The 12,203-nt window shown below is 42.0% G+C and overlaps 1 protein-coding gene across 30 annotated transcripts in view; it reads right to left on the bottom strand.

Annotated features, from left to right (window-relative positions):
* Positions 1–12,203, bottom strand: part of ELMO1 (engulfment and cell motility 1) — a 300,794-nt gene that overhangs the window by 72,567 nt on the left and 216,024 nt on the right. The window contains exon 1 of one of the 30 annotated variants that reach the window (XM_015281546.4): positions 5,521–5,738. The exons of the other annotated variants lie outside the window; for them this stretch is intronic. The gene's annotated coding sequence lies outside the window, so the exon portion shown is untranslated. Of the gene's footprint in view, positions 1–5,520; positions 5,739–12,203 lie in introns of those variants that run through there. 30 annotated transcript variants of the gene reach the window in all.

The following is a 12,203-nucleotide window of genomic DNA, read 5'->3' as shown; positions in this document are numbered from 1 at the left end:
TTTCTATTGATGCAGATCTCTAATAGGACAGTCAAGGCAGTCCTTCAGGATGTGTTCCCTGGGGCTGGGATAAATCTACGACAGTTTACACATTTGCCAGAGAAGGCTGGAAACAGAGAAAGACATCACACCTTGAGGAGAGGCTCCAAAGGAAGCATAAAATAACACCGTCCCTTACAGTGGATTCCATTAGACACCAAGGCAGAAAATCCACCCTGAAGTTAGAACCTGATCAACTTTCACAGCAAAGTGAGCTACATTTGCATGGATCTGGAAAATCTATAATTGTTTATGTTTTCAAGTCTGTTTAATTACCTAGGTGAGACTAACAAATAAAGAAATGTTCTGCTGCTTCTGAGAAGAAGAGCTGCAGCTTATCTTGAAAGCATTCTCATCATTACTGAGATTCGTGGGTGCGTGCCTTTTATAAATGTGAAATCATTCAAACCTTTTCACCATTTCATTCTCACAGGAGTTGGAATAAAGTGACAGCTTTGATCTTAGTGGAGATAACCGTATGTGGGTAGATACTTTTTCATGAAATGCAAACTGGGAGTGGATCTAGAGGTCAAGCCAGAAGGCTACATATACTTGAAAATCTAGTTTAAAAGAGAATCCCTTTGTGTGGCTTCTAATATGCCTTCAGATGTGTATCTTGAAATACCCAGCTGTGAAAGCTGCTCTCCATATAACTATGTTCCAAGTCTTAAGAAAACTGATGTTCAAAGAGAAGGGAAGACTGAAAGAGTTGGGTATGTAGCTATGGAACAAGCACTTTCATTGCCACATCAAAAGCACTGATAAAAGCAGTCCACCAACTCAGGATAAGAGTGTGGTATTTGATGTATTAATTTGACAGCATGCTAGCATTAATATGAAGATCTCCTTTTTCACCCCATTACAAGACTGATTTTGTGCATTACAGAGGAGCTTAAAACGTCCAAAACAGCTAATCAAAGTTCTAGTTTATACGAAGGTCACACTTCTCCCCTGAGGCCCGACTTTCTCATCATTCTTTTAAACCATTAAATGCTTAAGTAGAGAAACCTGCCAGAATTTGTTGTGAAGCCCACAAAGAAGAGATCTCTGTTCTGCAGACTTTTCAAAATGCTATAATTTTTTTTCAATACATATGGGCTCTGCGAGTTAATGATAATAAGGGTGGATATCTCAATTCACGTTTTCATTTTCAGAGTGAACATCACAACCCCTGCTATACTGGAACACAATTTCATTTGGGTAGGGATGTGGATGACACTACTAGGAAGAGGTAGTTATGGAAGCCAAAACACTGTCCAGTTACATGATCTGCACAATTGAGTCTCCCTGACACAAAACCAATCTCTCTTCCCATCTTGTCTCTATTCAGAGACATGTCCCTAAGAGTGGCTTGTAGTTCCTAAAGATGGGGAGTGGAGAACTCTTTATTAAGCAGTGGTAAAGTGTCTGCAGTGAAAGAACACAGGGCAGAGCAAGAGTGTGCTTGCTCACACTAAAGCAGGTGAGGACCTAGATGCTCTAATAGGTAAAAATATCTTGTTTTGCCACTGTTCCCACCATTCCCAAGGAGCAGCAGCTGGAGCAGGATGTTAATTTGTTCTAGCAATTCAGGCTCTCTACAAGACATTGAGTCAAAATGTGAAAGGAAATCTATAGTTTTTTTTAGAGACAAAATAAATGAGCTCCATAAAATAAGCACGCTGGAATGGGAGCAGATATGCTCCCAGGGGCCTGTGCTGGGCTACACTCTAATTGCAAACAATAACATACATGAAGTAGAGACACATGATTCCTCTTTACAAGACAACTCACTGAAATGCTGCCAAAAATCTTTCTGTGTGCCACTTAGTGCTTCAAGACAATAGGAGAATAATGACAGGCCTGTAAAATCTGCTGCAATTGACAGTTCCTATTGTTCTGAAAACTTTTTGTGACGCACAGGAGTTTTCAGATTAGAACGGCACAATGTTGAACAAAATAGGTGTCAAGCAAATCAATGCACTTTTCACGATTCAGTTGTTTTTGTTTTACTGCTGTTCCACTTTTATTCTGTGCTTGGCGGTGCTCTGTTGTGTGCACTTGCCATTTGAGATGAAGAATGCATGTATGGAATAGGAAGAGAAAGCTTTCTGTGAATTGGCATGCGGTTCTATGTATGCCATGTCTCATATGGACTAAGTTCTCCTATAAGCATTTTTTTTTTCCAAACACAAAGCAAAAATAAGAAACTTTTCATTTGAGCTGTTAGCCTCATTCAGATCTATCACAGTGTACAACCCGTTGGGATGTACAAACATTCAGAAAGAAGAGTAGTTGGTTTGTGGGGTGCATAAAAATTACTTGAATAACTGGACGAAAAGAAAAATACAGCTGAAGCAAAACTGATGAGTGGTGGCTCTTGTATATATTTACCAAGAACAAGCATGACCACAGTGTTTCTGCTGAAGCAGAAGGAAGGTTAAGATCCAGGGAAATAGTGAAATATTCCAATTCAGTATCTCTGAACATATGGAAAGTGAAGAGCCATCCAAGGCCCTACTTCCTCATTAAATGAAGCCTCCGTACTCTACATTTCCAGTATAGACAAACTTAAGGTAATGAGGCTCTGTGAGCAGATGAAGGATAGCCTGTTAAGTTGAAAGCACAATGAAATGAGTCAGAAGATGGGGGATACCCATTCAGCTCAAGTTTTCAACGTTACTGTTGCTGAGGCAAAGGGAGAGGAGAAATAACCTGCTGCCTTTGCAAAAATCTTGCTCTTCCAAGAAAAATTTAAGCGTAAGACTGAAGATCAGATCAATGCCTGGTGGCTTTTAGTGTAAGTCAAGGGAAGAATGCCAACTTGGTCTGGCACCAAGCATTTTAGAAGACATATGAGCCTGTCGAACCAAGTGTTTTCCAATGCAACCAATTAAAGCTACCTCAAGATAGCATTTTTCAGCTTCTGCATCCTCCCAACTGCTGCCAGCATGCCACAGCTCTCACTGAAGCCTACTCACTCCTCTGTTGCTGGAACTCTTATAGCCTGGGAATCTGAAATGCTTCCCCCACATAGATCATCCCCAAGCACTAGTGACAAGCAACTGTTCTCTACACCATAAGGTCAAAAAATCTAATGCAAATGTGGCTTTGACTGCAGCACAATTTTTTCTACCTCTGGCATTATACTGTGGTTTGAAGCCAGCAAACAGACTGACATAATGCACTATCCAGAGCTTAACAGTCATAGGCTGCCTCTATCCTGCCCCATCATCCTCCTTTCATCAGCTAAGGCACAAGGATAGACAAGTAAACAAATCCCTTCAAACAAGGTTATGGGAGATACAGGGACTCTAAACAGTCACAGAGTATTTGCCTAGTGACAGCAACTAAACGTAAGAGGTTTGTATTGTTTGAACTGTATCCCTGGAGCATTAAAAAGAACAAAGACATCATGTTAGAGATGCAGTTACCTTAAAAGACAACGTTCTCCTAGGCTCCCACATTATCAATCAGAAAACAAGGCAGAAGGTAGTAGGTTTAGAAATAAAAACCCAGGAAAGTGCAATGGAGCTTCCTTTTGATGCATACCAAATGGCTAGGTTGGAGCCAAAGACAAGCCATGCCCAGATGTGCAGAGTCCAAGCTTCCCCTCATCTTTTTATGGAATATCTCAGCCTAGATAAACATCCCCCTCTAAGATGGGAAGTGGGCATATCTCTTTGCCTAAGCTGTGTACGTGACGGGATTTTCAGCTAGATCAGTGCTGAGTAAATACAAATGAATGATGCAAGTCCCAGGGGAAGGTGACATAGCAGCTAAATAACCATTCAAAAAAATTTAATTTTGGGCACTTTCATCATTGCTAAACAAAAGTAAGTTTTGCAGGAGGAGCCAATAGTTATCTCTTGGACACATTTGGAAAATGACATTGTTTTGAAGCTTAGCGCCACGGGATGCCTGGGGCAATCATTTCAATAAAAGGTGACCCAAATATCCCTGGAAAATACAGGGTGAGTGACTTGCATCTATGTCTTCAGAAAAGCCAATAATTCAAACATAATGAAGGGTTCCCCTGCTTCAGTAGTACCATCAGGTTTAACACCCAAAGCTACACAGAGGAGCTTACTATACCCTTCCACAGCAGACACTCCCACTGAATTGATGCATTGCTTTCTACTTTCTTTATTTTTCAAATTTATTTGGATCGAATAGTTCTTGGAAAACATAAGCAGTTCCTTTCAGCATCAACAGCTGAGGTGCTGTCGATTCCTTCAGCAGAAGGAATAAGCTCCACGGACGCAACTTGCAAGGCAGCATCTCAAAAGCAATGCTGATCAGTTAAGCCCTATCCAAAAATCACACTCTCAGTGTGAGATTTCCAGGCAGCAATGTCACTTTCCAGCAGCTCCCAGCACTGAGAAAGGAAATTTTGTGCTTATCTGTAAAATGAACACAACACACGGAAAAAGGATCCCTAAAAGACAGTCAACTTCACGTGATTTGTGCACTTAGTTTGGTTAATATAAAATTCCTGATACCCAAGACTGGAGTACAGAGTAAAAAATACAGAAACTTTTTTATACATCTTTTGTTCCTGTCTGTCCTCTCTCCTGTGTTTTCCCGAACCAGATAAGATGACTACAGCCTCTGAGAGGGTTAAGCAATCATCCCCCAGCCCCAAATCTGCAAAGCTCTTCGTCTAATGGCAAACACCTGATAAAAGACAAGGAGCGTGGAGCCAAATTCATCGTTGGTGTAACTCAAGTAACCCCAGAGGGCTACAGAAGGAGAGATTTGCACCTGCCTTCCGACCTACTTCTAAATACACTGTTTCCACTGTACAAAAGCAAAAGCAGAGGAATAAACTTCTAACACATGCCCTACAATGGTGGACAAGGAAACACTCCACACCCACCACGCACTCACCTGTTTTCATCAGCAATCGAGAAAGCTTTGGAATTACATGCCTTTTTTAAAGCCTCCTCCAAAAGAGAAATTAATTAAAAGAAAAAAAAACAACAAAAAACAAAAAACAAAACAGATGGCAGGAAAAGCAACAATTCTCTGTGCTGAGAACAGCAGTGAATGATGAGCAACTCGTGTTTCCTTGGCTCAGTGTCTGCACTAGTGCTTTACAAACCCTTGTACCAGTGCACCTGCTATTAGGGTACAGATGCTGGTGACTACACACGGGCAGCTAGGAGTTCCGTGCAGGCAGCATTCCCTTCCATGTGGCTCGCTCTCCTTCTCAAGCACAGAGGGTCCTGAAATGCCTCAGAGCACACAGCATCCTCTCTCAGACACATCTTAATTAGGCTGAGCAGCCACCCAAGGCAAAGCAAGCAGCTAACGAGTTTGTTCGGTGCCTGGAACTGTTAATAAGAACACATCTCACCACCTGTGAGACAAAAATCAAGAAAATCTTCATGCTATTTGCAGCTACCGCACATTTGCTTTTGCCACTCCTTGACCGACAACACCATTTACAGACCAGCGCTCAGGCTGAAGCAGAACAACAAAGTGCACAGCTGTACTTACAGAGATCCCGTAGCTCCATCCTTCCTGATGACATATCGCCTCCCACACCAGCGCAAGCAAATGACTTAATGCTGCTGTTTGGGGATGGCACAGCGCGCGCGAGCGGCAGATGGTCCCCGGTGAGGCTCTCCGACGGTCCCTGTCCCTTGTGCTGCCATGTGAGAGGGGCCCCCGCACACCGTTGCCTGGTCCCAGTGCCGCCCAGCTTTGCTTATGGTGTGGTGCTGCCGGCCAGGCAGGCTCCCATTGGCACGGCGGGTGACGGCAGCCAATCGCAACCGGCTCCCGTTTCGGGGAAACTCCTGCCCACTTATTCTGCAGCTGGGGAGACCCTATTTCTCAGGAAGAGCATCGCTCTCCCAGCATCGCAGGGGGGAAAGAAAAACCCTGGCTGTCCATCTATCTCTGTGATTCTCCCACTTGCCCTTCCCGGGGCTGAAGGGAGAGAGGCAGAGCCGAAGGGAACATGGGGAGCGCACCGCGCTGAGCCAAGCGGAGACGCACGATTCCTTGCTCCATCGCCATGGAAACAGCCTGGATGCAGCGGGATGGATTTGTGCGGCACATCTGCCGCCAGGCTCATGATCAGCAGCAAGCTCGCCTCTTGCCTCTGCTCTTGCTGCTTATTTCATAGGGAGTTTGCTTTCTCTTTTCAGATGCACCGGGAAAGTAGACGCAGGCAGAGATGTGCACACGTCAGCTTTCTCCTTGTGCAAACACCCTGTGCTGCACGTATGTATAAGCACATGTGTATAGCCAGGAGCAATAACTTGCATCTACCCATACGCCAAGGACATGCCCAGATACTACTCCTATTTCAGGTTTGAGTAATGGACCAGCGCAAGCCAACACCACAGAACGGACAATCAAAATTATACATTTCACTTTCCAGTTCCTTAAATTCCACCTTAAAGTGAGGTCATAATCTGACATGATTATTAAGAAACTACACCATTAATCTGTCGTCTTGTTAGCGGGCTCCTAAAATGGCATCTAACACCCACAGGAGGCTACACATGAGCCAGCAGGCAGCCAGCTCTTCAAGGGGTGCCCCACAGCTCTGTCCCAGGCTAGATGATGTGCCACCAGGAAAACTCTGCACACAAAAGGGTTATTAGCCATAGACATAGGTCTCTGTCCTGCACTCTGACAATACCAGAAAGAAGAGATGACTAGGTCAGGAGAGGAGTGGAAGCAACAGCTAAGAGAGAAAAAAGATTCACAGGTCAGTAATGGAGTCAGCAAAGGGTTTTGTCATTTTGGAGTCATTTCTGACTGATCCTCAGACTTTCTTTGGGGCATCTGAACAAACCATTCATCTTCTACTACTGAACCCGCAGAAGGGGAATAACACTAAAATGCATCCGTTTATATTATGAGGATAAAACCTGAAAGATCACAAGACGCTGACATACTATTATAATGGTGTTAGAGAACAAGTTCAGATGGAAAAAATGAAGACGTTCCTCTGTCATGAACACTTTAATTATTTAACTAAAAGAAGAACAAAAAAATGAAGGTCTCTCTAAAAATAAGCATTCCTGTGTTGTTCTGGTAAGAGAAACCCACTGCATTTACCACGGCAAGCAGTGGTGTTCCAAAAAGCTGCCTGCTGGAGCCCTGCAGGTAGAATGAAGGCCACCCCTTGTTGGATTTCCTCTGCCAGCCTCCTAATCTAAAGTCCAGGTAAGTCTTTAGTATCCACGGGCATAGTGCTCAAGAGAAGAGTCGAGAACAGGGAGCAGCACCAGGGCATCTGTCTTTCCAAGGCATCTCTTGCTCTATTAAACAGTTTTGATTGAAAAATGAGTGCTTAAGAGAGCCGTATTTTCCAATGGATCAGGATGTTAGAAGGATTCACTTCTTGCCACGACTTACTTCTGGCTTTTTATTTTCCTCTAAAGCAGCATGAGCCACCGCTTCCTGCAGCACCATCTCTATGATTATTAGCCTGAGCCTGTAGACTTTTGTGGCCTCTGTTTTAGTTCTGAATCCTTAAACTTCAGTAAGATATTTATGTGCATTTTAGGGGGAGAGAGACTAATTATGAAGATGAGATTTGCTGTCCCTTGCTGGAAAGAAGATTCCTTCCAGTCCCATGTTTCCCCCCTTGCTCCCTCCACCCACATCCCACAGGCGAAGAGAGTGGTTTGGGGATGTGGTACATACTCCACCCTTTGTATGGGAATGGCAATACAGCTCAGCAGTTTGATGTTCAGTTTGTGAGCTCTAATTGTAGCGTCTTATGGCCTGAAAATGTTGTCAATATGCAGAACTTAAACCATAAGTAAATACATAAAACGTTTCTGGACGACGAAAACAACTGTCACGCTCCTAGTGGTTCTCTACACTGATATTTGTTTGTTAAGCCAATATTAAATTGGAGAGCTTTGTAATCACATAAATTATCCCTTTCTGTTGTGTGACACCCAGAGTTCAAAATCCTCCATTAGGTTTTATTTAACCAAGCGCTACTGTAAACAAACATAATGATTATGAGGGCAACTTTGAAGTACCTGGAAAAACCTTCCCCACGCCCAAATTCCAAAACTCTTCATCTGCATTTTACCCACTGGCATAAAGAAGGCTGCATTCCAGATTAGGGCAACCAGTGAAGAATTCGGAAGACCCATTTTATGGCCTTTTCCTGCCATAAGAAAGGAAAACAAGTGACAGAGATGGCTGTTTCTGAAAGCAAGCAATTAGATTTAACTTCAGAAAATTTCACCCTTTGCCACTCACTTTCTTAGTAATTCCTGCCATAAATTGCATTTCCTTTCCTTCCAAGGTTGTGATGTGAGAATAAACAGATTGAGAATTTTGCTGTATTCTGAAGCAGGACAGGACACAAATACATAAGGAAGCTTTTAAGGGAGATCAAAAATTCAAGGCCAGAAAAATCCAGGCAATTTCAAAGAGACATAATAAACAAGAATTGTGAAAAATCTTCTAAGTCTGTGAGATAAAATGAAGTTGTCCTGCTGAAAGGATCAAAGATTTCCAGGAAGGCTTCACACTGAAGATACTGCTTGCCAATCCAACAGCCACTGTCAGCAGGATGCTGTGATGGACAAAGACCTGTTTGTGTGTGGGAGCAGAGGAACAAGCAGCAGTGATATAATGCTTATTCATCCTTCCAGATTATGAGTTTTACTATTTTTAGCCTGGATACCTACGTGGAGAAGGTGTATAGCCTACTAAGACTAAGTCACAGACATGTTGCCTGGCTCTCAGTAACTCCTCATTCAAGATCAGAAATTACCAGTCAATTCTCGGTAAGCTTTCTTCAAAACTCCATTTGCAGAAGCAGCTGAATTGCACCAGGAACAGCCTGTCCTATTCACTCATCCCAGGAATACCTACAGATTTCCCTTCCGCATCCACATTCTCGAAGCAGCAGTTAGCACCGAGTCTGTGGTACTCCAAAGAAGTATTTCAGAAACATTCAAGACTGTATTTCACATTTAGCTTGGTTTCACACAAAATCCAGTATCAGAAAACCCTATGCCTCCTTTATCAGAACCCCCAACACTTAATTTTTAATAGCAAGGTTGTGGAGTTTTTTTGGTTTGCTTGTTTTTTTTTTTTAATGTTAATACAACTGAAATAAGCTTTTGGATAGCAACTTGTATACATAAAGAGAAAATGAAAACACTAGGTCAGGACATTAAGAGATATCTATCCTTTCTGCCTCTGAAGACAGCCTTACTGCAAACCACAGAGCTTATCTGGCTAGGAGAACTCAGCGACATGTAAGCTGCTGAAAAATCTGTCAGGAATGCAGCTTTGCAAATCAGATTAGACACGACCTTCAGAGGTGATCTGCCACCATGTCATCCAAGAAAGTCTGTATGAATTACAAAAACAAAGAACCTTCTGCAAAGCATGGACAGGTTTGATTTCTACCAGCCCAGCACCCACGTGCATGCTCAGTATTCACTACTTTCTCCTGTGCTTTGAACACAGGGAGCACTCAAGTCTTTTCTTGCATCACCAGGTGAGCTTCTATGGATGCATATGTACATTAAAAGATGGTTACACGCAGCCTGTGGGTTAGATGGAGCAATCAGTGTGCTAAAATAGGGACTTCTGCAGCAGTGGAATAATGTTTGGATTGTGCATTGTTCTCAGACCTCTGAACTCACTCTAAATATGATCCCTCTACCTTTGGGATGCAGGGAAGAGTGGTAAAGAAAATCTCTACTTACGTTATAGAAATTAAGTTGGATCTTAAAAGTTTGGTACAAGAGCCCTGGACATAGTCAGCAACAGTCCAGACAATGAATCTCCAGAGGTACAGAATCTGCAATACTTCATCTTCTCTGACAACTGAAGTTCTTAAGCTAAGCCAAAAACAGCCTACAAACTATACCAAAATTGGCTTCAGGAGCTGATATGAATATTCCTCAGTTTTCCTATTGCTAAACGATTACAGTTTGGGTGGTGAAAGAAGATCTTCTAATCCAGACAGCACAACGGTACGCTCCATTTCCCCATTCAATATTAACTCCAAGATTTAAAATATCATGTTTAACACTGAGCCAAAATATCCTCATGTAAAAAAAAACAACAAACAACCCCAACAATCAAAAACAACAAATGGAAAGGAAAAAGAGAAAAAACAGTCAGGTGTAAGAAACTTATTATCAACAAAAGAAAAAGAAAAAACGGGATCAGAGTGAATGGATTTAATCAAAATTATTTCCAACCTCAAAATTGGAAACTGCAAAGCTCTAGCTGAAAAACAGCCTCATGTGATGTTTAGGTTTGGAGGCAGCGTCATATACAATTATAGTTAGTTTGTCTTTGTATAGCTATCATATAAAACAACCTTAAAATACACAAGCCCCTGCAGCCATCTGCAACCTTTAAGTCTTGCCATTTCAAGCATACATAGCAGTCATATAGCATGCGAGGGCACTGAAGAACTTCAAATCAATTTAATAAATCGAGGCAGAAGACAGAAAATGGTTTCACATACACATCGTCAACCTCAAGATTACTTACACAGCACTCAGGACAGAACTGCAAAGGCCACTATAATTACCTTGCTGTGTAAGTTCTGAGATATTCACCCTACAAGAGCATTTTCTGCCAAATCTGTCACATTGGGATTAGTATTTCCCTGCTCCTTTCACCCCCATTTTGTTCAAATGCTTATTTATTTGTATCAAAAATCCTTTGCCACGTTGCTGAGAGAACTTTCAGTCATATCATCTTCATCTAATTCTTTCATTCACTCACTTGTTTCAGAACACACATGGCTATAACAGAACCATTTCACATTGCTGCATCGTTATACCCACTATCTTCTTCTGCCTTTAGCAATTTCTTCAGCATGTGCTGTGCTCAGGCTGACAGACAAGAGACACAAGCTGGATTTATCTGCAATCCAAACTGTCTGAGACTTCCCTTAATGCCTACTGTCTGCAGGATAGGAACTGAGGAATGAACGTCATGCTACTGCCATTGCTGAAATGGAATATGCCATGAACAGATTTGGTCTTGCCTCTCTTACATGCAAGCAAGCTCTCCTCCCTCTTATTCATTCGGGCATTATGCTCTTCTGGAAGGTGCAGATTAAATCTCTACTTGATCATATGACACTGCAACAGAATGATTTATTTTACATTTTGGCTTTTAACAAAACCAAAGAACATTAGGAAGGGCCAAAAAAAAAAGGAAGAATTTATCTGATGCGGTTATCTGAACTTACTCTGATGCTGCCATGGTTCACCATTTCAATAATGATGTATGTTTTTTTTTAATATGTTAATAATGAATAGGTACTTAGGAACTACTTAAATGGGAGATTATTTACCCCACTGACTGTAGCAGCCCATGTGTCAGCACATCTGCTGCAAAAGATTAAATCTGTACACATAAAACTCACGCTCCCTTTTGCTCTTGGAGAAGAGTTTTGCAGGGTGAGACCTGAAGCAGAGGCACTCGGTTTAATCTAACGGGACTTTAAGGATGGTGCAGGGGATGACATTAGCAAACATCTCTGGTTTTTTAAACAACTTGTATACCTTTTTTGAGGCAATCTGGAAAGAGGAACTAGGATTCTCACTCTGGGGAATTCCTAGATATGTGTTTTGATTTCAAAAGCTTCTGTGCTGTGTTATTTAAGAATAACACTTGGACATAGAGTGGCCTTGCAAGGAATTGTGTTAATGTGATTATGAACAATTAAGAACAGAATGACAGTGCTGGTTGATAATGTTTCAAAAGATTGTACTGAAAACAGTTCAATTACAGTGTTATTTGTGCCCTGACTTGTATACCCAGCTGCTGTATATGGACCTCTCAATCAGTATTTTACAAGCTATCAATGAGGCTCTATCCACCATTAAAGACATTCATTTCACGCTACTCTTACATCACAGACTCATAGGGAAGGGTAAGTGTCAGAAGGCTTGGGAGTGCAGAAAGGGATTGCCAAGACTAGACTTAATGAGAAGAAGAGAAAACATAAGGCTAGTCTACAGGTCCAGCAAGTACACAACACACTTCCTTGTAAAGAACGAGCCCTGCCTCCTTCCACCTCTTACAGGTACCAAAGGAAATTAATGCTCACATAAGCTGAATGAACTGGTAGGGCTGTTCACTATGTTGTTATCTTTTGCAAGTATTCTCTAATAAGAGAAATATATCACGTGTGCAGTAGCTTTAGCTAGGGC

This window comes from Gallus gallus, chromosome 2 (assembly GCF_016699485.2).
Source record: "Gallus gallus isolate bGalGal1 chromosome 2, bGalGal1.mat.broiler.GRCg7b, whole genome shotgun sequence".
Lineage (NCBI taxonomy): Eukaryota > Metazoa > Chordata > Aves > Galliformes > Phasianidae > Gallus > Gallus gallus.
This window is presented reverse-complemented; position numbering and strand designations above follow the sequence as displayed.